At 42.6% G+C, this 22667-nt stretch overlaps 1 long non-coding RNA gene across 1 annotated transcript; it reads left to right on the top strand.

Moving 5' to 3' along the window:
* The first annotated feature begins 14879 nt into the window (after nucleotides 1-14879).
* LOC139434334 (uncharacterized) lies at nucleotides 14880-16023 on the top strand. Its single transcript, XR_011643691.1, has 3 exons — nucleotides 14880-15561; nucleotides 15782-15812; nucleotides 15968-16023. It is a non-coding gene; the product is annotated as an uncharacterized lncRNA (long non-coding RNA).
* Nucleotides 16024-22667: the final 6644 nt, after the last annotated feature.

Below are 22667 nucleotides of genomic sequence, written 5' to 3'. Positions count from 1 at the left end.
AGGGTTGGCAGGACCCCCGGCAGGGGAGTAGACGGCGGGACCTCCAACGGCACCGGACACAGGGTTGGCAGGACCCCCGGCAGGGGAGTAGACGGCGGGACCTCCAACGGCACAGGACACAGAGCTGGCAGGACCCCCGGCAGGGGAGTATTCTGCGGGACCTCCAACGGCACAGGACACAGGGTTGGCAGGACCCCCGGCGGGACCTCCAACGGCACAGGACACAGAGCTGGCAGGACCCCCGGCAGGGGAGTAGACGGCGGGACCTCCAACGGGACAGGAGAAAGGGTTGGCAGGACCCCCGGCAGAAGAGTATTCTGCGGGACCTCCAACGGCACAGGACACAGGGTTGGCAGGACCCCCGGCAGGGGAGTAGACGGCGGGACCTCCAACGGCACAGGACACAGAGCTGGCAGGACCCCCGGCAGGGGAGTAGACGGCGGGACCTCCAACGGGACAGGAGAAAGGGTTGGCAGGACCCCCGGCAGGGGAGTAGACGGCGGGACCTCCAACGACACTTGCGTAGGGGCTTGAATAGGGAATGGAGAGGGAACTCGAGCGGAGACTTGAGAGGGGACTCGAGAGGAGACTGGAGAGGGGACTCCAGAGGGGACTAGAGAAGGGAACACGAGAGGGGATTTGAGAGGGGAACTAGAGAGGGGACTCGAGGAGGGACCAGAGGAGGGACCAGAGGAGGGAACTCGAGATGGAAACAGAGAGGGAACTCGAGAAGGGACTACAGAGGGGACTAGAGGAGTAACTAGGGAAGGGAACTCGAGAGGGGAACTAGCGAGGGGACTCGAGGAGGGACTAGAGGGCCTAAAGGAGGGGACTAAAGGAGGGAACTCGAGAGGGAACTTGAGATGGAAACAGAGAGGGGACTCGAACAGAGACTAAAGAGGGGACTAGAGGAGCGACTAGAGGAGGGACTAGATGAGTAACTAGAGAAGGGAACTCGAGAGGGAAACTAGAGAGGGGACTCGAGGAGGGACTAGAGGAGGGACTAAAGGAGGGAACTCGAGAGGGAACTGGAGATGGAAACAGAGAGGGGACTCGAGAAGGGACTACAGAGGGGACTAGAGGAGAGACTAGAAGAGTAACTAGAGAAGGGAACTCGAGAGGGAACTCGAGAGGGAAACTAGAGAGGGGACTCGAGGAGGAACCAGAGGAGGGAACCCGAGATGGGACCGTGGCAGCCGGGACCAGATCCGGGTCTGGAACCAAGGCAGCTGGGGTCGGGACCATGGCTGCTGGGACCAGAACTGGGGCTGAAACCCTGGCTGCAGGGACCGGAATTGAAGCCAGAAACATGGCTGCTGAAGCCAGAATCCTGTCTATAAGCTCCAGCTTCGACGCCAGAAACACGGCCGTATAGGGCGCTCCCGGAGCCGGGACCATAGCCGCTGGGGCCGGCCCTGGAGCCGGAAACATGGCTGTATGATCCAGCTCTGGAGCCCGGATCATGACTGTGTGGGGCGGACCCGGAGCCGGAAACATGGCTGCGGGAGCCTGCACTGGGGCAGGAACCATGGCTGCTGGGGCCGGGACTGGAACCGTGGCTGCTGGGGCCGAAACCGTGGCTGCAGGGGCCGGAACCGTGGCTGCTGGGGCCAGGACTGAGGCTGGAACCATGGCTGCCGGGGCCGGAACCATGACTCTTGGGGCTCGGGCTGCTAGTCTGGACTTGCGACTCCCTCTCTTAGGAGCCTTTTGGAGGCTCCGTGGGCCTCCAAAAGTCAGAGTTCCAGAGAACGGCTCCTGGACAGGAGCAGGAACTGGGGAAGGAGCAGAGGTTGACTCCAGACGGAACACGCCGAGACGTATGGTGTCAGGTTGGGAATTGGGAGGCAGGGGGCTAGCATGCCTGGAGCTAGCAGGCCGGGAAAGAGGTTTGACCTCAAAGCTGCCCAAAAAGTCCTCCACCCACTCGGGGAGCAACTCCCTCAACCAGGGCCTTGAGGTTACCTCCTGGCGTGCCGCAGAAATAACTGACTGCCTCTCTTCAGTACTGGAGGCATATCTAAAGTCATTCCTCAAGCATGTTAACTTGTACTTCACCTCGTACAAACTGTCTGCTGGGTCCATTCTTGGTTGGGTCATTCTGTCACGGTCGAGTGAAGGAAGCAGGACCCAAATGCAGATAACTCTTGAGAAACCCTTTATTTCAAGGATAAATGACAAATACAGAACAGAACACTCTCCGGTGAACTCCGTCACCAACAAACAATGACCCAACACTGAACACAGAAAGAGACAAGACTAAATACAAGAAGGGGTAATCATGACAACGAGAAACAGCCGGGCAGGGGAGAAGAAACACAAGGACAACAGGTGAACACAATCGGGTAATCAGGGAGGGAAACAGACAGAAAGCAGACAGGCAGGAAACGGGGGTGAACACTTTACACAATAAGACAGGAAACCCAAAGACAAGAAAAACACCAACACAGACAAAACTACAAACGTGACATAACATGTGAATTGTGACACCTTCTCATTCATTTTACTTTGTTTTACACACATCACTTTTTCCATACACTGTTCTTAATACTTGTTCACACATTTGTTCGTCCCTTTTACTTTGTTCTTCCTGTTGTTCTTGTTCAAACACATATATCAATTGTTCATCCACTGTTGTGGTAAAATGATATTCATAGTCTTAACATGATCATGCTACCCATGCTAACATGAACACAAGCGTTTCCCTCCAAAAATGTAAAACGTATCTAAGTAATAGGCTACCAAGCTTTCCGTTGTCACCCTGCCTCTCCAAATGCAAAACTGTCAATAAATCAAATATATATTTAAAAAAAACACACTATGCAATAATGCAATTACAGCTGAAAAAGTACTTGGGTGTGTGTTTTTTTTAAATATATATTTACCATTCAATAACGCAATCGCTGCTGTCTGTCTGTCCCATAGAAGAACATGACAGCGCAGCACAACTATACTACGGACGTGACTGCCCTGGCAGTGACATCAACATAGCCTGATTGTGCTATACCACACTTTCCCCTCAAAATATCGTTAAATAACGAAACTTGGAAATAGTGCCAATCCATACAAAGTGTAACCACATCACTTTAATTTATAATTATTATTACATTATTCACTTAATTTAATCCAGACCATGTGTAGATTAAATAAAGTATTGTCAAAAGCTCAAATATGCCAATGTTTATTGTACACTTTTCCACAAAGAAGTCCAAATTAACTGAAGAAACGTTCTTCTGTTGGTAATACTGGCTTCAGTAGATCAAATCATTTTGATTTCAGATGTAGCAGATTTTCCAATTAGACATTCATTCCGCAAACTACTCCAGCATAGCATAACAAAGAAAATAGGTTTCAAAATAAGCATTAATGTGTACACCAAACCACTACACTGTAATTTAAGAATAGTAAGACACGTTTGCCTCTGTTTCTATGGCAGGGGTGAAAATGACTCATCCTCAACATCTGTTGTGTGGTGGATTTAGAATACTAAAGACAATTGGAGAACATTTAAATACAAAATAGGATGCAGGCTCTACAGGATGATTTCCCTCTTCGGAAACAATCATGCTTTTAAAAAATGATGTAATGACTTTTAGGTATTCTATTTGGGGCATATCTGCTGTAATGGGAAAACAATCTCCCCAGTGGAGAATTGCTGGATCCCCTAGACTGGATAGTATAGTTACCTCAGCCTGAGTTGCTTGGCCGGGAAATGTTTGTGCTGCCAGCCCACACATTAAGATTCCACAGAATGTCTGGCAATATACTCAGTATCAAAATGCAGTTTGGGGGACAATTTACAGTAGTGTCACTCCCCAATGTCCTCTAAAGCAGAAGCCAACCTATGATTAGCTTTAATGAATAAGGAGACAGCATATAAAACAAACATTATTTTTGACCCTCCGATTACAGTGCTGCAAGACACCTCTATGTGAAATGAGATACTTATTTCTCCACATGTGCATAATTAATGGATTTTTATGCAGCTACACTCTCACGCTGGATGTAGGACAGCTGCCTTCCAAAAGAAACCAAAAAACGTTGATTGACTTTGTTCAAAAGCTTGCCAATTCCTTTGATATGGAGAGTGGCATGGAGCTCAGGCAGTTGAGAGAATCATCCAGTTCAAATTGAAAATAACTTAATCTCTTTCTGTCTTGGCAATGTCATCAGACTCTTGAAGGCTCACTTTGAAAGAAGTGGGTAGGAACATGGGAGAGAAGAGGTTATTGAAAACATGTTGGCTACTCTTGAGCTCTGTGATGCAGAGCCATATGACCTTGCAACCCAGTCTCACGGCATTTCGTGTTCACCAACACGATTTTTAATCTATTGATTTGTGTTCACCAACACGATTTGCCCCTTTTTTTCGTGTTGCACAGCACGATTTTAAAAGCAATGTATTTCTACTGCCTGCAGCACGTCTTTTTCTCCGGTCGGGTCGTGGGAGACCGGAAGCTGTGTGGTTCATAAAAACATGTTCTTACTCAATATCAAGCCACAATTATTGCTTTTATTTTAAATCGTATAATTTCGGACTTTTGTTGCCGTCTGTGAGGAAAATAAATGGGCCTCAGAGCCTCAGGATACTGAAATCTGTATTTTTAAATATTTTTTCCTTCTAATTTGTTATTCTTTTCAAAATAACACACTGTTATTTACTCACCAATAACACACAATTATCCTTGCTTTTATTTATTGGTTTAATTCCATAATCTCGGGCTTTTTTGGTGTCCGTCAGGAACTGAATTTCAAAATAAAAATAACCGGAAACAGACGTAGGCCTATAAGGGACATTTCGAGCATCATTGCGATTGTCAACATTTCTGAGTATAGGATGGCCGAAGACACTACACTACCCATAATCCCCAGCTATCGTTTAGGACTACAGTCCCTGTAAGGTTACGCAGAGCGTCAAACAGCTGTGTGAAATGGAACGAAACCACGCCAGACTATCCAAAACTGGAATTGAACACCCCCCCAGAACTACACATGCTGTCTATTGTGTTTCGCAAAATGTTCTATGGGACGTCTCTACTGAACGTTTTCGTTTTTACCACAATTAGAAGTTTCCAGTATTAAACACATTGGTGTTATCAAATGTAAAACATATAATTAATAAAGGGGTGAAAATCGCTTGTGTCCATAATGCGCAGCATTAATATATACCCACATGACAGCTCATTGCTACTTTGTAATTCTACTCCACTACAATTCAGAGGTTAACCTGGTATTTTTACTCCACTGCATTTATTTGAGTTACTTTGCAGATTCTGATTAATTATGTGAAATATATAAACAACAATTAAATCAGACTTTAGTTACACCTGAGTAAAATTCAGGTAAGGTGATTGTCAAGTGCCAACAATCAGGAGAGATATTTGATAGTTGGTGCTTGAGAAGACTAAACATGTATCTGCAATTGACATGAATGGAAACAAGTAATAAAGTATATTCATTACTCGTTATTCTCTACTAATAGTTAATTAAAGACTGTATATTATGGCTATTTTGCACATCCCTTTCAAGATTTTCAAAGGTTTATTGACATATCATACACAACTACGGTGTAGTTATGCAATGAATGAATAACTTGGGTCACAGGTTCCTCAACCGTGCATTACAAGACATCTATCAATATGTGTGTACCTCCACCATTAAACTGTCATATTCTGCACATTTCTTATTCTATCTACATACATAAGAGTATAATTAATGTGTATAATATCAGTTAAAATAAGTGCTTCAACATAGTTAACATTGCAGGAAAGCAATATATTAGACGTTAAGTACTTTATCAGGCTTAATATTTATCTGTAGATAGATTCCCCCAAGTACCTTAATCTGTTATTTAATGTTTAAATAAAGGTTAATCCGTTTTTCTGTTTTGCACCTCCTCCTATTAATATATTTGTACATCCTGCACTAAACTGTTTTATTGTAGACATCACTTATAGTATCTTCTTGATTTTTATATTCTATATTTCTATATTTATACTTTCCCCCTATGAAAGTATGTACTCTTAATATTTTTTTAATCAAATATAACACATAAAAACAATAATTCAATAACGTGCTTTAACCACTAGGAGGTGCACACAAGGTACACACAGCCATAATAACTTTGTATTATTAGTGTGTATGTACAACATCTGAAGATGTATAGTTTTATGCATGCTTTCACATCATTTTACAGCATATTGCTATACTATTTCAGACTCAGTATTTACATTCTTACATTAAAAGAAAATCAGTATCTTCAATATCTTTAAAAACTACAGTCCTTTTCTATCAGCTGTGCACCGTTATGGTGTAAATATAACCTATCTATGAATTAGATCAAATGTAAAAGTCAGCCGAATTAGTGTTGATACTGCAAGGAGACGTATTGTGTGAAGAGAAATTGAAGATGTTGTTTAATTGTTGATATATTTATGATCCACGTCAAGTATTCAGTTTCGGCGGCATTTCTTCCAGTTTTTCCAAAGGTCTTCTCATCAGGGCTCTCTAAATAAAAAACTACGGCAGATCTGTAATATGTAATGCAGCCGAACCGTGTATTACAATGCCGTTATGTGATGAATTTCAAAGAGAAAAGCAAGAGCACTCGGAATTAAGTATTATTTTATTCTTTTAAAATGTTTTCCAGATTTCATATAATATAAACACCAAATCCCAGCATGCATTGCGGCTAACACATCCAATCAGCGAGCTTAAAACCATAGCTGAGGATCTTGGGTAATCGCTCGAAATGCCTACGTCTGTTTCCGGTTATATTTATTTTGAAATTCAGTTCCTGACGGACGCCAAACAAGCCCGAGGGTTATGGAATTAAACCAATAAATAAAAGCAAGGATAATTGTGTGTTATTGGTGAGTAAATAACAGTGTGTTATTTTGAAAAGAATAACAAATTAGAAGGAAAAAAAGATTTAAAAAATACAGATTTCAGTATCCTGAGGCTCTGAGCCCCATTTATTTTCCTCACAGACGGCAACAAAAGTCCGAAATTATACGATTTAAAATAAAAACAATAACTGTGGCTTGATATTGAGTAAGAACATGTTTTTATGAACTACACAGCTTCCAGTCTTCCTCGACCCGACCGGAGAAAAAGACGTGCTGCAGCCTGCAGGCACGAAACACATTACCAGTAGAAATACATTGCTTTTAAAATCGTGCTGTGCAACACGAAAAAAAGGGGCAAATCGTGTTGGTGAACACGAATCAATAGATTAAAAATCGTGTTGGTGAACACGAAATGCCGTGAGACTGGGTTGGACCTTATCATCAGATGTTTGATTTTATTGCCCAGTATTTCAGCTTCTGTTTTCTCCCAACCGTTTAGCAATGAGACAGAGCTCTGCAGTGTTTTTCCAATGTACCTATTATCAAGTAAATCTATTATTAAGTCTGCAAGGTTTGCAGTAATGTTGAACACATTCATTCTCAAGAGCTCACTCTTTGCCCTGAGCAATGTGCTTCATTGCTCTCAAGGCTGTGAGCATTGCATCATGTGGAAGGGCGATGAGGTCTAATTCACAGTCTGTGGCCGACACACACAGCAGTTAACGACTTGTCGGTTAATGAAAACAAACACGGAGGCTCACAGGTTGCCGTTATGTAATTGACATGCTGCCATAGGGATCGATCACCATCGATGCCTGGCCATAATGAGTCAGTGTGAGTGAGTGAGTGAGTGAGTGAGTGTGTGTGTGTGTGTGTGTGTGTGTGTGTGTGTTTCTTTTTGTGTCAGCACATATGTATATATGGGCTTTGCTTTAAAGTTCATATGTATAATTGCAAAAAATAAATCTAAAGGAAATCAATAAAATATAACTCTAGCTTTCCACGATTGAAATGCTTAGGATGTTGTAGGTTCTCCAGTGACCCATTTCTCCATATCTCAATTGCTGAGAGTTTATTTAAATATCTTTCTGTATTTTAATAACTGGCCAGTGTTTAGAGGGCTCTAAGAGGAATGTGCTTTACAGTCCTGAGATAACTGCAACTTCCTGTTTCAGCTGTCCGATAAGGAAAACAAACTCCCACTTTGAATTATGCAGCAAACAAACCCAATTAACCTTATAAAGAAAGAGCAGTCCTTCCTATGAGTCTTAAAGCAAGATGTTGGCAAGATGATTCAGTAGACCTCATCTGAGTGAGATGTAGGTAGTATTTGAGTTGTTTATGTGTTGCTGGTGTGTCATGTACTCGATACACAACATCTTAGATAAATGATGAGTGCTGAAGTCAGCTGCCTCCAGGACAGATCTGATTTACGTAGGAAATATTAAGCCTCAAAGAAACACAAACAACAATTGCACAACAATGTTGATACATTTGTTTGCCATGTAATGCATGATAACTGAGACACCAATGGTCAAGTTTTGATGGAACAACATATTTAAGATACACTGTTTTACACCAAAGGATTTTATCTAATGTGATGAATAAACAAATGTGTAGTGCATTACATTTGGGCAAATTAAGTATTATTATTGTCTTGCGTTTTCTTTCTTGTGCACGAGTACAATCAACAGCCTGGCCTACTAAGTAAAGCAAATTAAATGTGTTAAAAAAGATTGGTCCGATAAGCAAATGATCAGTTAATTACTTGTATTCATTACTTATGGAACTCTCCATTTCTTTAATATATTTTAAACAATGAATAGTTGGTTTTATCCACCGATTGCCACATGGCTTTAACAAAAAGCGTTGCCAATTATTGATTGATCTAAATAATGATCCATCATTTCTGGATTGATATTACTTCACCACATCTGAAACAAGGATCATTATCCTAGTATTTCTTACAATTATACTGGGTGTGAAACAGTTAATAGCTGGTTTGAGCGATATTTGATATTTGATATTTGATATTTGATATTTGAGCTGGTTTGAGCGATATTTAAATATTTCTTTGAAGATCCTTTGGTCAAAGGTCTGCACTGTGAAATCCTTATAAATATTCAAATCAAGCCTTTAATGGTTCGGTATAATTATATCAAAATAATTGTCTGTTCTGATCTTCCGCTGAGCTGGGAAGCGTGCTCCATGACATGTATTTTTTTTTTCCCTTGCCAATAGAGTAATATGTTGACGAAAAAGCTTTATATATGTGTGTAAAGTCTTGGCAAAACTATGGATGGATTTTAAATGTAAATGTTTCCCTAATGCATGCCTTTTATTTTTCGAGGATACGTTTGAGTATATTAAAAACAGATGAACATTTCATGCATTATTAGTGAGTTTAATTCACAAGTTCCCATTTTGTAAAAAGAGTATAAGGATGGTATAGTTCAAGATATTACCAACATGACTCCAGTTTCAGAGGAAATGTAAGTCATATTAAGGCTTTTTCCAGTGCAGGGAACATTTACTGAGATTGAAGTCTGTGGTCATTCCTATTTAAAATTCTCAGCAGACTTGTGGGACCCACCCCAAATAACTGACCGCTCAACACAATCTCAAAAGCTCTGCTGCTGTCTCATAATATCATGACCGCGGGTGCTGTCCGCCAAATGTGGCTGTTTTTGATTAGAAGCAAGTCTCAGGGGAAAGCACGCGCCAATGTCCAGCTGCAGCAGGTCGGGCTGGGCTCTGGCTTCAGAAGGGGGTGCAGGCCTGGCAGCATCCACACCCGGGGGGAAACAGGAGATTGAGACAGGGCCTTCTGGATGTGTAAGGTTGCCAGATGTTGTCCGGAGCAAGTGTAAAGCCCAACAGGCCATGGCATCCAATGAGATTCTCTTGGCTCTAAGCTACCTGTTAAGTTATGAGCTCTGGGTTTACTCACCACAGGGCTGAATAACTTTGGGGATGTTTGTTTGTCGATTTACTGCTCAAATATACAGAGAAGATACAAAGCATGCATACTGAAAATACATAGTTAGTTAGCCATGGACCACATTTATATTACTAACATTCAAACATTCAAACGCCTTTGGCTATCTTGCCCAAGGACACATGGACCATGGAAGGTGACTACTCTACCTCAGAGCTATAGTAAGTTAGTTCATTAGTTAGTGAGTCAGAATAAAGAATAACTAAGAAACAACATCAATCAATCAATCAATGTTTATTTATATAGCCCAATATCACACATGTTACATTTGTCTCAGTGGACTTCACAGTTTGTACAGAATATCAAATTATGACAATACGACACCCTCTGTCCTTGGACCCTCACATCGTACAAGGAAAAACTTCCAGAAAAACCCCACAGTTAATGGGGAAAAATGGAAGAAACCTCAGGGAGAGCAACAGAGGAGGGATCCCTCTCCCAGGACGGACAGACGTGCAATAGATGCCGTGTGTACATTGAAAAGATAATACATTTACAACATAGGTAGTCCAAATGTTTGGAAATGCATGTGTCTATAATAAGAGGATGAATCCAGGAGGATGTCAACAATCCTGTGGGAGCCATCAGGGAAGTATATAATGAGAGTCAGTCAGGACCACAGTGACAGGTTCAGCCACGACTCGAAATCCAGGACTCAGGATGCACGACTCGAAATCCAGGAGGACTCAGGATGCAGTATACGGATGCAGGACTCAGGGCCACAGCAACAGCCAGGACTCAGGATCCAGGACCAAAAGCCCTCGTTCTTTCTTTCTTTTGGTGATAAGACAGGAGAACGCTCCACTTGCTGTTGAGTGCCAGCAGCCTGGTGGCTTTCTCAGGTGGCGTTTAAAGGAACAGTTCACCCCAAAATCAAAGACAAAACTATGTAAACGAAGTATAACATGATAAACAACACCATATGGTCACATATTTAGCATATCTCAATAGTGGTTTTTTTTGTTTCATATTCTTACATTTTCATATAATAATACATTCTTTTAATCAACACACACAGTACACAACATTTGTTTCTAAGATATATGAAACTATGCCTTCTCTTACTAGCTGCACGATACATTGTGTAACTCTTGCCTCACAGCTCTTGAGTCAGAGGAGAAGTGCCACGTCATTGAAAACAGTCTGTGACCCTTGATCACAGTTATTTCATTCAAGGTCTCACCCCCAGTTTCCACCGGGTCCGTCGGTCGAAAGGATCGCGGCCACTCTAGTCAATGGGTGCTATTCCACCACACACGCTGCGTTACGGCTCAGACGCGTCCCAGAAGCGGCTCGGCGCAGCTCTTCTCTAAAATTAGGATAAATCTTATTTTTGCCGCGGCGCAGCCGTAACGTAAGGTCGGGCAGGCAGCCCCCCCTCGCAGGAAGTGGAAAGGTGAGCATCTGGGCCAGGCCCATCCCCCACATATACTAATTTAGCAGACCCCCCTCCTTCATCACAACACCTCCACTGCGATACGCACAATGGACGACGAGGTTTTCATCATGGAAGTGGAAAAACACACTATTTTATATTAGTTAATTAATAACAACAATAAACACAATTTAAACAGACACAAAAATAAAACATTTAACTATGTAGCCTACTTACGTTCTTGTAGAAGTACAAATGTCCAGGATGCCCGAATCAATAACAAAACTGCGAGCCTGCACGCACGACGCTACGCTTCTGAAACGCTTCTGGGACGCGTCCGGTGGGTTATGGCGCTAGAAGAGGACGGACCAAAACCGCGGCGCAGCCGTGACGCGGCGCAGACGGACCCAGTGGAAAGTGGGGGTTACCCAGAGTTGGGTTAATAATATTACTTGTGTCGGTAACGGAGTAGTGTAACGCGCTACATTTATAATTCAGTAATCACACCACAGTTACTAACATTGCCCCGACACGCGTTACTTCGTTACTTACTAAAATCAGTCATAATCACACTGATATACAAGAGGGGTTTCCGCCGCAGGTTTATATGTAGTAATCTGCGCGATTTGCGCGTCCACATCTCCACGTGCAGTGCTGCATAAACATGGCTGAGTCAGCGATAACTTTCGAGGGGTGGAGGTATGCCCACTATTTTGAGTTCGTCCGAAGAATAGACAGGAATGTGACTGTGAGGTGCAAACTGTGGCCCTTTCTCATTTCTCTAACTCCCCTCCTCGACTCCCATCCTCGACTCCTATCCTCGAGACTTAGTCCCGCCCACAGGAGATGCGAGCCGAGGAGCCGAGGAGGGGAACCGAGGAGAGAGGAGGGGAAGCAGCAGGCGGTTAGAGAAATGAGAACTCCTCTCCTCTGAGCGGTCATTTTAAAGAGACGTCCATTAATGATGACAGGAGGCACAGCAGCCCTCTGTCTGATGGACAGATGTGTTCATGACCACTTATATATTTACTTTGATTCATTCACAGTGCGGTATAATGAGACAATAACAGGCTACAGATGCGGACACACACACACACACACACACACACACACACACACACACACACACACACACACACACACACACACACACACACACACACACACACACACACACACACACACACACACACACACACACACACACACACACACACACACACACACACACGCGCACACACACACGCGCACACACACACAAAACAATTTGGAATTTTGCAAATTTCAATTTTCAATTTCAACTTATTTTTGGTCAATTTCTTCCTTTATCTTCACCTAAATGCAATTTCAGAATCAAACAGAGCACTCTCATAGTAACGTAACACAAGACTGGATATATCCCCCCCCCCCCTCTGGTCGCTACAATGAGGAAAATAAATTACGGGCCAAAAGTTTTATTTACAAGTATTAAAAGTAAGCAGAGGACACCAAACCAACTGAGGCCTGTCTGTCCGCTGCATCTACACACACACTGTACCACACACACGCACCTACAGCTAACAGCCTAACAGCCGTTGTGTATTTTATTATGTGAAGCACTAAATGGTTTTAGAAAAATATGGACTCTTTGTTTGTAGATATCTAGTAAACTACAGAAAATAAAGAGAGTAGGCCTGTTATACTGAGTGATATATATTATACACACTGCTCTGCTTTCTGCACGGACCTCACAGCTGTTCTCTCTGGAAACATCGCGTCGCGATGAGAGCAGTTACTAAAATAATATCCAGGGGATGCATGCAGAGCTGTCATTGGCTGAGATAAGTCCGGCCGTACGTCACGACTCTTTGAAACATCTCTGTTGCCGGAAATGCATCCATGAAGGATCCGTTGAGGACCGTGGAGGACCCATCAGTGTATCCTCCGGTTAGAGCTCCTCCAGAGAGCCTCCTCGATGCTCGATGCTCGGTCCTCGAAGTGCATTTAGAGAAATTAGATGTCCTTCAACATGGCGCGCTGAAATTCATTTCCGGATCACTACCGGAGGGTCGAGGAGTCGAGGAGGGGGATTTGATGAAATGAGAAAGGACCTGTGTCCAGGCCAGAAGCTGTTATCCAACACCACGTCAAACCTCAACAAACACCTGCAAATAACACATGCTAAGGTGAAGCTAACGCACATGCTATTTGTTGTTTGTTTATATCACGTAGTCGGTTCTTCTTCTCTGTCTTCCGGTTGTTGCCTGTTTTGAATGACGAATACACACTACCGCCGCCTGCTGGTAAGGAGAGTTATTGCCACTCACGCATGCGCAGTTCGTACGTGCTCGGCTGAAGTCTTTGTGTTCGAGAGATGGCAAATCCGGATCCTTTTCAGGGTCTTCTGAGTCAGTCATTGAAGAGATCTGGATCATACGAGTCATATGAGTCAGCATCACCAAGAGCGTAGAAATCCTACCGGTGAAACCGAAAACTTGTTGCATTTCACGAGCATATTAAACTGACGTTACATTAACCTCCGCTACACAGTGTCTTTTGCTTTAATAAAAAATGTTGATCACGAACAAAAAGGGTCATTTTGCGATTTTGCGAATCTCAGTCTGCTGTTGACTCCTGCATGACGACGAGTCCGCTGGATCTCTGGATCTGCTGCTATACGGTTACGGCTCTGAGTCCGCACGAGTCTGCTGTGTTTTACACAGTGAGTCAGGATTTGCGAATCTGAGTCTGTGAAGTTCCGCTGACTAACTCGTAGGCTACTGGTCTCTCTCGATCATTGTCCTGGATTCACGGATCCCTCGATTTTGATTAAGTCCATTATGTTTCCGGCTCTAAATGAAGTTTCAGTGTAGATTTCTAACAAAATTGTCATGTTGTGCAACAGTCTCCTGCGTGTAATAGCTGTATTTCCAATAAGGATCTTACTTGGCAAAACGTTTATTTTGAACATAGCACACAAAAAGAAACAAACAATGACAAATGATAGAAAATTGCAAAACAGTTAGAATATATATAATGTCTTAATTATACAATTATTATTATTATTAAAACACAATTGTGCAACATTTGCTTTAGTAAAGGAACATATTCAAATAACTATATACATATAATGCAAAATACTTATTTTTTAAAAATGCACTCACTAAAAAAATCAAGCATATCTTCACCCAGTATCTCCAGCCATGATAAAATAACTATGAAAAATTAACATTGAATTCAATGGAGAGAGAACACGTATCTTTTGATCTCGTTTGAATTGTGCCACGAACTACACATATGATGTTTGTCAATCTTAAACAATAAGTTCCATGTCAAAAAAGTCAAATTTTGTCGTAAAACTGTTGAAATATAAGACTATGAAAAATACGCGACTACAAAGACTACAAATCCCAAATCCCATTCTGGCTCGCGTAAGTGATGTCACAGGCGATAATGCTCCAAGTGGTTGCGACTCGTAATTAAAGCGAAGAAGAAGATCTCATAACTGATGTATTCCTTCCAATAAATAAGAGATTGCTAAAAATAAATTCACTTTTACAAGATGCCTGTGTGCTTTGTACCAGGTTGTAATCACATAAGTGATCATACTTATAGATCATAGCTCGTTCTATCGCTTCCCGTCTGATGAAAGGACCAGGAGTCGTTGGACCAAACATATCAGGTAATACACATGTTGTGCATGGAACACAGTCAAGCTAGCTACATAGCTAGTATCGAGCACGTTAGTTAGCATCACATTACTTAGCCTTGTCATTTGTATTAGCCTTAACATGAAGTGAACCCAAATGTTAAACAGTAAGAGTAGTCATGATGTTAAGTATTTTGTGAAACGTTTGAAGAGGAGCCTATCGCCAGGTGCTAAGGGGGCGGGAGGTAGGCTAACGGCAGATTAGCATCTGCGATCTTTTCTACTTAATGCTATCTGCTCAAATGGTTAACATTGAACATTAAAAGATCAGGCAGTTCAGGGAGAGTCGAAGGAAGGAAGGCAGGCAGGCAGCTTTGCATGACATGTATTTATTTATAGAAGGACCATGCATACAAAAACATTAATCTCAGCAAAGAGAAGAGATGCAATATGCCAGATTATAGCTAATAGCTAATTTCCATCTGTGGTCCATTCTTCTGGACGTGTTTCATTGTGATGATAGTGAGTCAATCTGTTTGTTGGAAAGACAGTAGTTGAGTGATTACTGATAGAACATTATTAAAAGAGATAATTATTCAAAGTGTTGTTACTGACCTTTTTCTCTTTTATTTTCTTTACCTCACCTGTAACTGCTGAGACCCTGAGGAACATGCACACTGGACTGACCTGCTCTGGCAACCTGATTTCCACTGTACGGAATAGTATTTGGTTATGGTATATTATTTATATACATCAAAGGCACAATGCACCCCCCAGAGACACACATGTATTGAGTGTGATATTGTGCATAGGTCATGTGAAATCATCTTTACATACTAGAAAACTGTAGGAGCGGCAACTTGTTTTGAAATTGAATTTTTAATATCCGATAATGAAGTTGATCTGTTTTCTTTATTCTTCTCTCTTCCCAGCTCCATCCATCACCGTGCTCTGTTCCTGCAGGTCCTGCTTGCTAATCAATGCTTTATTTTTTTACACAATTACAAATAAAGTCAATGTATTGTATGACATGAAGTTGTGCTTCATTCGGAGTCAATAATAAATTCATTCTGCCTTCAACTGCACAATGATTGTGGACTGCACCGACATCCATGTAGCTGCCCCCAGTAAGATGAACCAAGCAAAGAGGGTCAACATCATGCCTAAGGACATCCCGCTGCATCCGCGAGAGAGGGCTTAGACTGACCTGAGACCAGCACACCCAAATACAACGGCTCTTTTAAAGGCCCTGACACACCAACCCGATTTTGGGAGTCAGAGGCCGTCAGAGGCTGTCGGGCATTCGCGGCGCCGTAGTCAGGTTGGTGTGTCCCGCACCGTCGACCGTGACACGCCTTATTTGGACTGCCAGACCCGATGCATGGCCGATTCAATATGTTGAATCGGCCATGCATCGGGTCTGGCAGTCGGACCAAATAATCACTCTGATTGGCTGTTCAGCTAGCAAATCAGTGCATGAGAAGCAAAGCGGAAGTGAGGGACGTAAACAAACGATTTAAGAAGGCACACACAGACTGCTATTCATTTTCATCTCATCGTGGCGATCTGGAATGATGCAAACGAAGACCTGCTCATCACCTTGATCCAGGAGAGGCCAGCTCTGTATGATATTACGGAGAAAAGATACTCTTCTTCTTCTCTGTCTTCCGGTTGTTGCCTCTTTTGAATGACGAATACACACTACCGCCGCCTGCTGGTAAGGAGAGTTATTGCCACTCACGCACTGAAGTCGGTGCGGTGTGTTCCCGTGCGACACATGGCCAAAACGCAGGAGAACACGGCCAGGCAACAGCCGACTTCAGCGTCGGCTAGTCCTCTGGTGACTGCTTGGTGTGTCAGGGCCTTAAGAGCCACCTACAGTTTCAAAGAGTTGCAATCCTACGTTATTATAATTATTAAACTGGTTCATGTGTCACTTAGTTTACTGAACCGTGATGAATGAAAGAAATGAGTGAGGTAGTGGTTTAAATAAGTTACAAAGACATTAATATATGAGTAACAGGTCAGTGTAAACACAAGCTTCTGTCAATTATGGATCACTCAAACTATTTATATAAAAATATGTAATAAAGTTCTAAAACAAGTATTAGGTATATTCCTTGATAGCTTTTGGAGAAGGTTGTTTTTAAGTTTACTAAAATCTATCGTTTCAACTGTTTCACTTTATAAAAAGGAACAGGTGAGTAGAGCATTATTGAGTTTCTTATTCTGTCAGTAAATTATCCAAATGAAATGTTTATCATTATTTTATTCAACCCTAAACAAATTGATTGTACCTTTTTAATAATGACCTTACATGGTTAAGTTAAATTAACTTCAGAAAATCAAATCTGTTCTGAGAAAAAACTAATACATGTTTAAAGATAGGAACTTGCCATCCCACTGAAAAACAGTCCGTAGAGATTTAAAGGCGTAGTTGTAGTTCAGTCCAACGTTTCATTTGGATTCATTTCTCCAACAGTCAACTATTTTCATAAAGAATATATATATTTTTCAAAGTCAACTTTATTGTCAATCTTACTCAGTTTGTGTTTATAGACAGAGATCAAAAATACTTTTAAATCAAATAAAATTATACAATTTACAGATATGTATACAAATATATATATATATATATATCCTATATAATGATGGTGGACACTTCACCTCCAGCAGGGCAGATGGCTGCACAAGTCCATCGGGGGATGCTCCCAAAACACCGACTCACTCACAAAGAGACCAGACTCGAACACTGTCTCCTGATAGGCCTGCACAAAAGCCTTCACCCCTTCGGCCTCGTTTACAACCCCCCAGTTGACAGCCATGACTCCGTCCAAGTTGTACCCCCCGAGCACCCTCTTCATGAGGGACGCGCATGGAGTGGATGAAAGTCCCGACCGCAGCACAGAACCAAACTTGCTGGCTGTCAACCTGCCCCGCCTGTGTAACTGCCACTTTGTCCGCTGTCCTCCGGTGGCTGTCTGGATGGCAGCTTGCTGGTCTCTGCTCAGTCGCATTGAGGCAAGAATTGCCTCAAGCCCCCGACCCCCTTCACCAGCTCCGGCACGGTGACAATGGCCTGATGTTGAGGCCGCGGCTCTGGCTCAGGTGACAAAAGCCATGCCATGCCACACTGTGCGCCCCTCAGTGCAGACCTGAACCAGTCTACATCCTGAGTGGCGATGTCTCTGGCCAGTGGGTTGTATGTCTCCTCTCACTGTTGGTAAAGTTGAGACACCGGCTGGACTACTTTGGAAGTGCCAGGCTTCCTCCACTGGCACTCAACATCTGTGGAGCTGATCTGCCACATGGCACATATTGCCAATGCTGCAGCGTGGCTGCATTTGTACATCCCCCGTGCACAATCACAGACAGCGCTCTGCATCGCGCCATCGTCTCCCATGCAGATCTGTACAAATAAAGAAAGTACCATGTTTGTTAGCATGCTATAATAGATTGAATGAGCAATAATACAAGGATGGTCCGGATCTGGGGGTGGGAGGGGTTATTTTTCCATAGTTTTGTCTGATTGTTGTTATTGTTTGTTTTTTCTGTATTTTTTGTAATGTGTGTTGTACTGGTTGTGATTGTACATTGTATTTTTCTAAATGTGTATGAATACATTTTTGAAAAACATTTGATCAACAATAAAAAAGGATTTGGTCAGGATCTAGACTCAGTGTGTAGTTTATTAATTAATCAATGCTCTCTACATTAGGAAAACACATACCAGTGTACCCGAGGGAGTCACGCACAGCTGTGCCTGGATAACCAAACAAATTGACAAGATAACCAAAACCCTTGAATCTACACACAGCAAATAAACTCAAATGACACAACGAGATGTAAAAGGAGATCACACATACAGTATAGTCGATATAAAACTGGCCGTTTCAATCTGAAGAGCAACTAAAACAAAACACGGGAGTTTACCTTGTTCTTGTGAACACTAATGTTATCCACAGCACACACAGACCACGAAGTTCTAAAGGAGAACACTAGTTACTGAAACAAAACACGTTAGTGTACCTTGTTAGCTAATGTTAGCTAGCTGACATTAACGTTACACATTGCACTCATATTACTCACCAACATCTTGTAAAGCCGGTCCCGCTGCTCTTACAGAACCGAATAACTCCCCTTTCGTGTATGTACAGCTCTCAACGTGTCCAGACTTGTAGTCACCTCGTTTTATACTTTTATTCTCATTCTGAAAGAAACAGGTGAAATTTGCTAACGTGACGGCCATCTTTGTGATGGTAACGCGTATTGTGCGAGACCAAGAGACCTGTAGTTCACTCAGCGGTTTCACACAAACAAATGTGTAACTTCACAGTTTTACGACACATTTTAATTTGTTTGACTTGCAAAATATTCTTTTAAATTGACAAACATCATATGTGTCATTCGTGGCACAATTCAAACGGGATCAAAAGATAACCTTTCTCTCTCCATTGACTTCAATGTATAATTGTACGCTTCCGGGGTCCCATGGAGGCTCCCGGAAAGGGAGGGACTTCGCCTCTCTATATAGCCGCGGGAGCCGGGAGCTGGAGGAGGGGCTACAACAGGGGTCTTCAACTAAAATTCAACGAGGTCCAGTTAGAGAAAATCTCCCCATGCAAAGGTCCGGAACATCAAAATGTCTAAGTTGCTACATGAATTAATGTGATATATATTGAAGTGACTTGTGGCTTTATCAACGTCTGCATGTAATCAACAACTCACTGCCAATCAAATAAAGTACAATTCAAAAACAACAATATTTATTGTCAATTAACATTAATAATTCCTTACATTTATTATAGCGCTTTTCCAGTGCTCAAAGCGCTTTACAGATACACTACACATTACATATATTTGTTATACATGCAATGGTCACTGTGGACAATACCCACAGGAGCAAGTTCAGGGGAAGTGTCTTGCCCGAGGACACACCGGCTTTACAGACGCAGCAGCAGCGGGTTTCACCCCTTGATCTGATGATCATTGCACAGCGCACTGCGCCACACCGTCCATCTTCACGCCTCGAAGTCATCGAGGCGCTTTTACAAGTACACATTGATATTATACATCCGGGTGAAGTGTCTTGCCCAAGGACACAACGGCCTGACGCAGTGGCGGCAGGAGCGGGTTTCGAACTGGAGTTCCCCAGCACCCCCCTTGATCTGACCACTGCGCCACCCGCCCCGCAACATTGAACTACAGTAAATACTGTGGATATGTGTAATGTTCCTCTCGGGCTGCATTTACAAATAAAATAGAGAAAATAAATAAAATAGCTTTTGAAAATGTGTGCATCTTAGAAGTGCTTAATTTTAGATAAATCAAATAAAGTGTAGCAGCAGCTTGAGTTTCCCTTTTTCTTTGTTAACCGTTTCACATCATGACTTAACATGCAGTTTCAGCCGATTATAGAACAATATCAGTCTCTACACATCATAACAATTGAACAGTTTTAAAGTTTATCTTTCTTTCCCTCTTATATTGCAGTCCCTCACTCACTTTTTTTTAAATTCAGTGTAAGAATTGAGCTGGAGCTTGTCCTGCCAGGAGTTTGTAAATCTGGGCCGACATGGAGTCAGGGCCATTCTCATACACATGCAGGTGCTCATTGGTTACAGTGATGAACACAGGTATGGTGAAAAAAGAGAGAACTATTCGAAGCAGAAAAAAAACAGCGTAATACCATCTGACAAAGGCCTGTGCTATAATGCTTCAATTAACTGGCTATTCTTTATAATCAGATCAATAGGAGACAGAGATGTTAAGTTATACATCAAGGGTTTTTATTATTATTTACAGCAGGGGTGGGGAACCTTTTTCCTTTCAATTTTTACAACATCCTCCGAGGGCCGTACAAATGATTGAACTCAACCTCTGCTTAAAAAAACTAAAATCACAGCCCATTCATTTGGCCTTTCTTTCATGCTGTGCAAAGAAAAAGCAACCTCTTAATCCAGATATCTCACCATGACTCACGTATGCATGCATGTGCACGGTGTGGCATGACCACCAAAACAGAAAGATATGGACACAAGATGTGTGCAAATGTATTTAGTATCCTATCCATGTGAACATGATTTAAGTGGGGGGGGGGGAACTTAACCTCCTCTTGGGAAGATTTTTTTTTTTAAATATTGAAGTTAAAAGCATCAATCTGGTTGGTACACTTTGAGAGCAACATTAAGAGATCTATGGATACATCTCTCAACACCAGATGAAACAGAACTGTAAGCATATTTTTATTTTTGGATATTTTACAAATCACTCCCATTTTAAACTCTATTCTTGTTATTTTTAACAACTTTTTTGTTGCTGTCATATAGTATTTTATACCTGTTTTTCATTTAGTCTCATTAATAACTATATTGATCGTATCAAGGTGTGCCTTAACCTCACTGAGTTGAGGTTATTTGAGCCTCTCAGGAGAGAGCTCTCTTCCACCTGGTTGTAGAAAAGCGCTTTAAATTTGTTAGCATAACTAGCTAACCAGATGCTAACAACAACAGATCGCCACTGTGCTGACAACTAAAGACACAGCCACGCAAACACTGCGGCGTGTGTACGGCTCCTTATGGGTATTGCAATATTTTAAGGGCTGGAGCGGCGTTCCGGTGCTCAGCACTCCTTTCAGACGAGACATATACCACGTGAAGACACGTTACGCTCGTGTTGTGTTCAATGAACCTGTCCTTGGCCAGGAAAAACAGGTACTCGCTTGTTTAATTATTTTTGCGGTCTAGATTTCTTCTTCTTTTTTGAAGTGAGAAGTTGTCCGTCAGTCAGACTGACGGACGGACTCCCCCCCACCCCAAAACGAAAACTCTTCGGTTCTCCACGAATTACACAAGTCACCCAAATCAGCGTTAAAAAAGCGGGAGCAGCCGAAAAATCCCCTATTAATGTATTGATTATAGCTCCGGGTCCGTATAGGTCGGCGTCTGGGTCCGGATCCGGACCGCGGTCCGCCTGTCCGACCCCTGGGCTACAACATGTTACTGTTAATCTCTCCCCACTTTTGGCCACACCCCCTAAGTAAAATGTCTTCCCGGCCGCAGCTATGCTCGTGCACATGACGAGTATGGATCTCTGGATCTGCTATGCTATTACGGTTAGGAGCCGTAATTTACGGCTCCTCTGAGTCCCCACGAGTCTGCAGGAAGTTTCACTGATCCGCGTGCCCTCCCCTGAGCTAAACGATAACTTCTGGAAGCTATCCTACTTGCTAAAGGGTAGGCAGATGGACTGGGGTACGACACATGTTCTCTGGTGACTGCTTGGTGTGTCAGGGCCTTAACCCTTCTCTTGCGTTTCGGGTTAAAAGTGACCGACTGACTTTTATTTTAATCATAAATATTGTGTTTTTCATCCAATTGCCTCAATACCTTATGTTATCCTCCACACTAGGCCTCTGAACATATACAATTGATGATCACCACTTGCATTGAATTTTGAGTGATTTATTCAACAGTGAAACACCCTTGACGTTTTCGGTCAGATTTGACCGCCATAGAAAATGAATGGGTATGAGTGTATTATGTTCATCCTGCAGATGGAAAACATCTACACACACACACACACACACACACACACACACACACACACACACACACACACACACACACACACACACACACACACACACACACACACACACACACACACACACACACACACACACACACACACACACACACACACACACACACACACACACACACACACACACACACACACACACACACACACACACACACACACACACACACACACACACACACACACACACACACACATATGAGCAGGCGACCGATT

This window comes from Pseudochaenichthys georgianus, chromosome 8, assembly GCF_902827115.2.
Source record: "Pseudochaenichthys georgianus chromosome 8, fPseGeo1.2, whole genome shotgun sequence".
Taxonomy (NCBI): domain Eukaryota; kingdom Metazoa; phylum Chordata; class Actinopteri; order Perciformes; family Channichthyidae; genus Pseudochaenichthys; species Pseudochaenichthys georgianus.
Note: the sequence above shows the minus strand (reverse complement) of the source record. Positions and strands in the feature narration are given on the sequence as shown.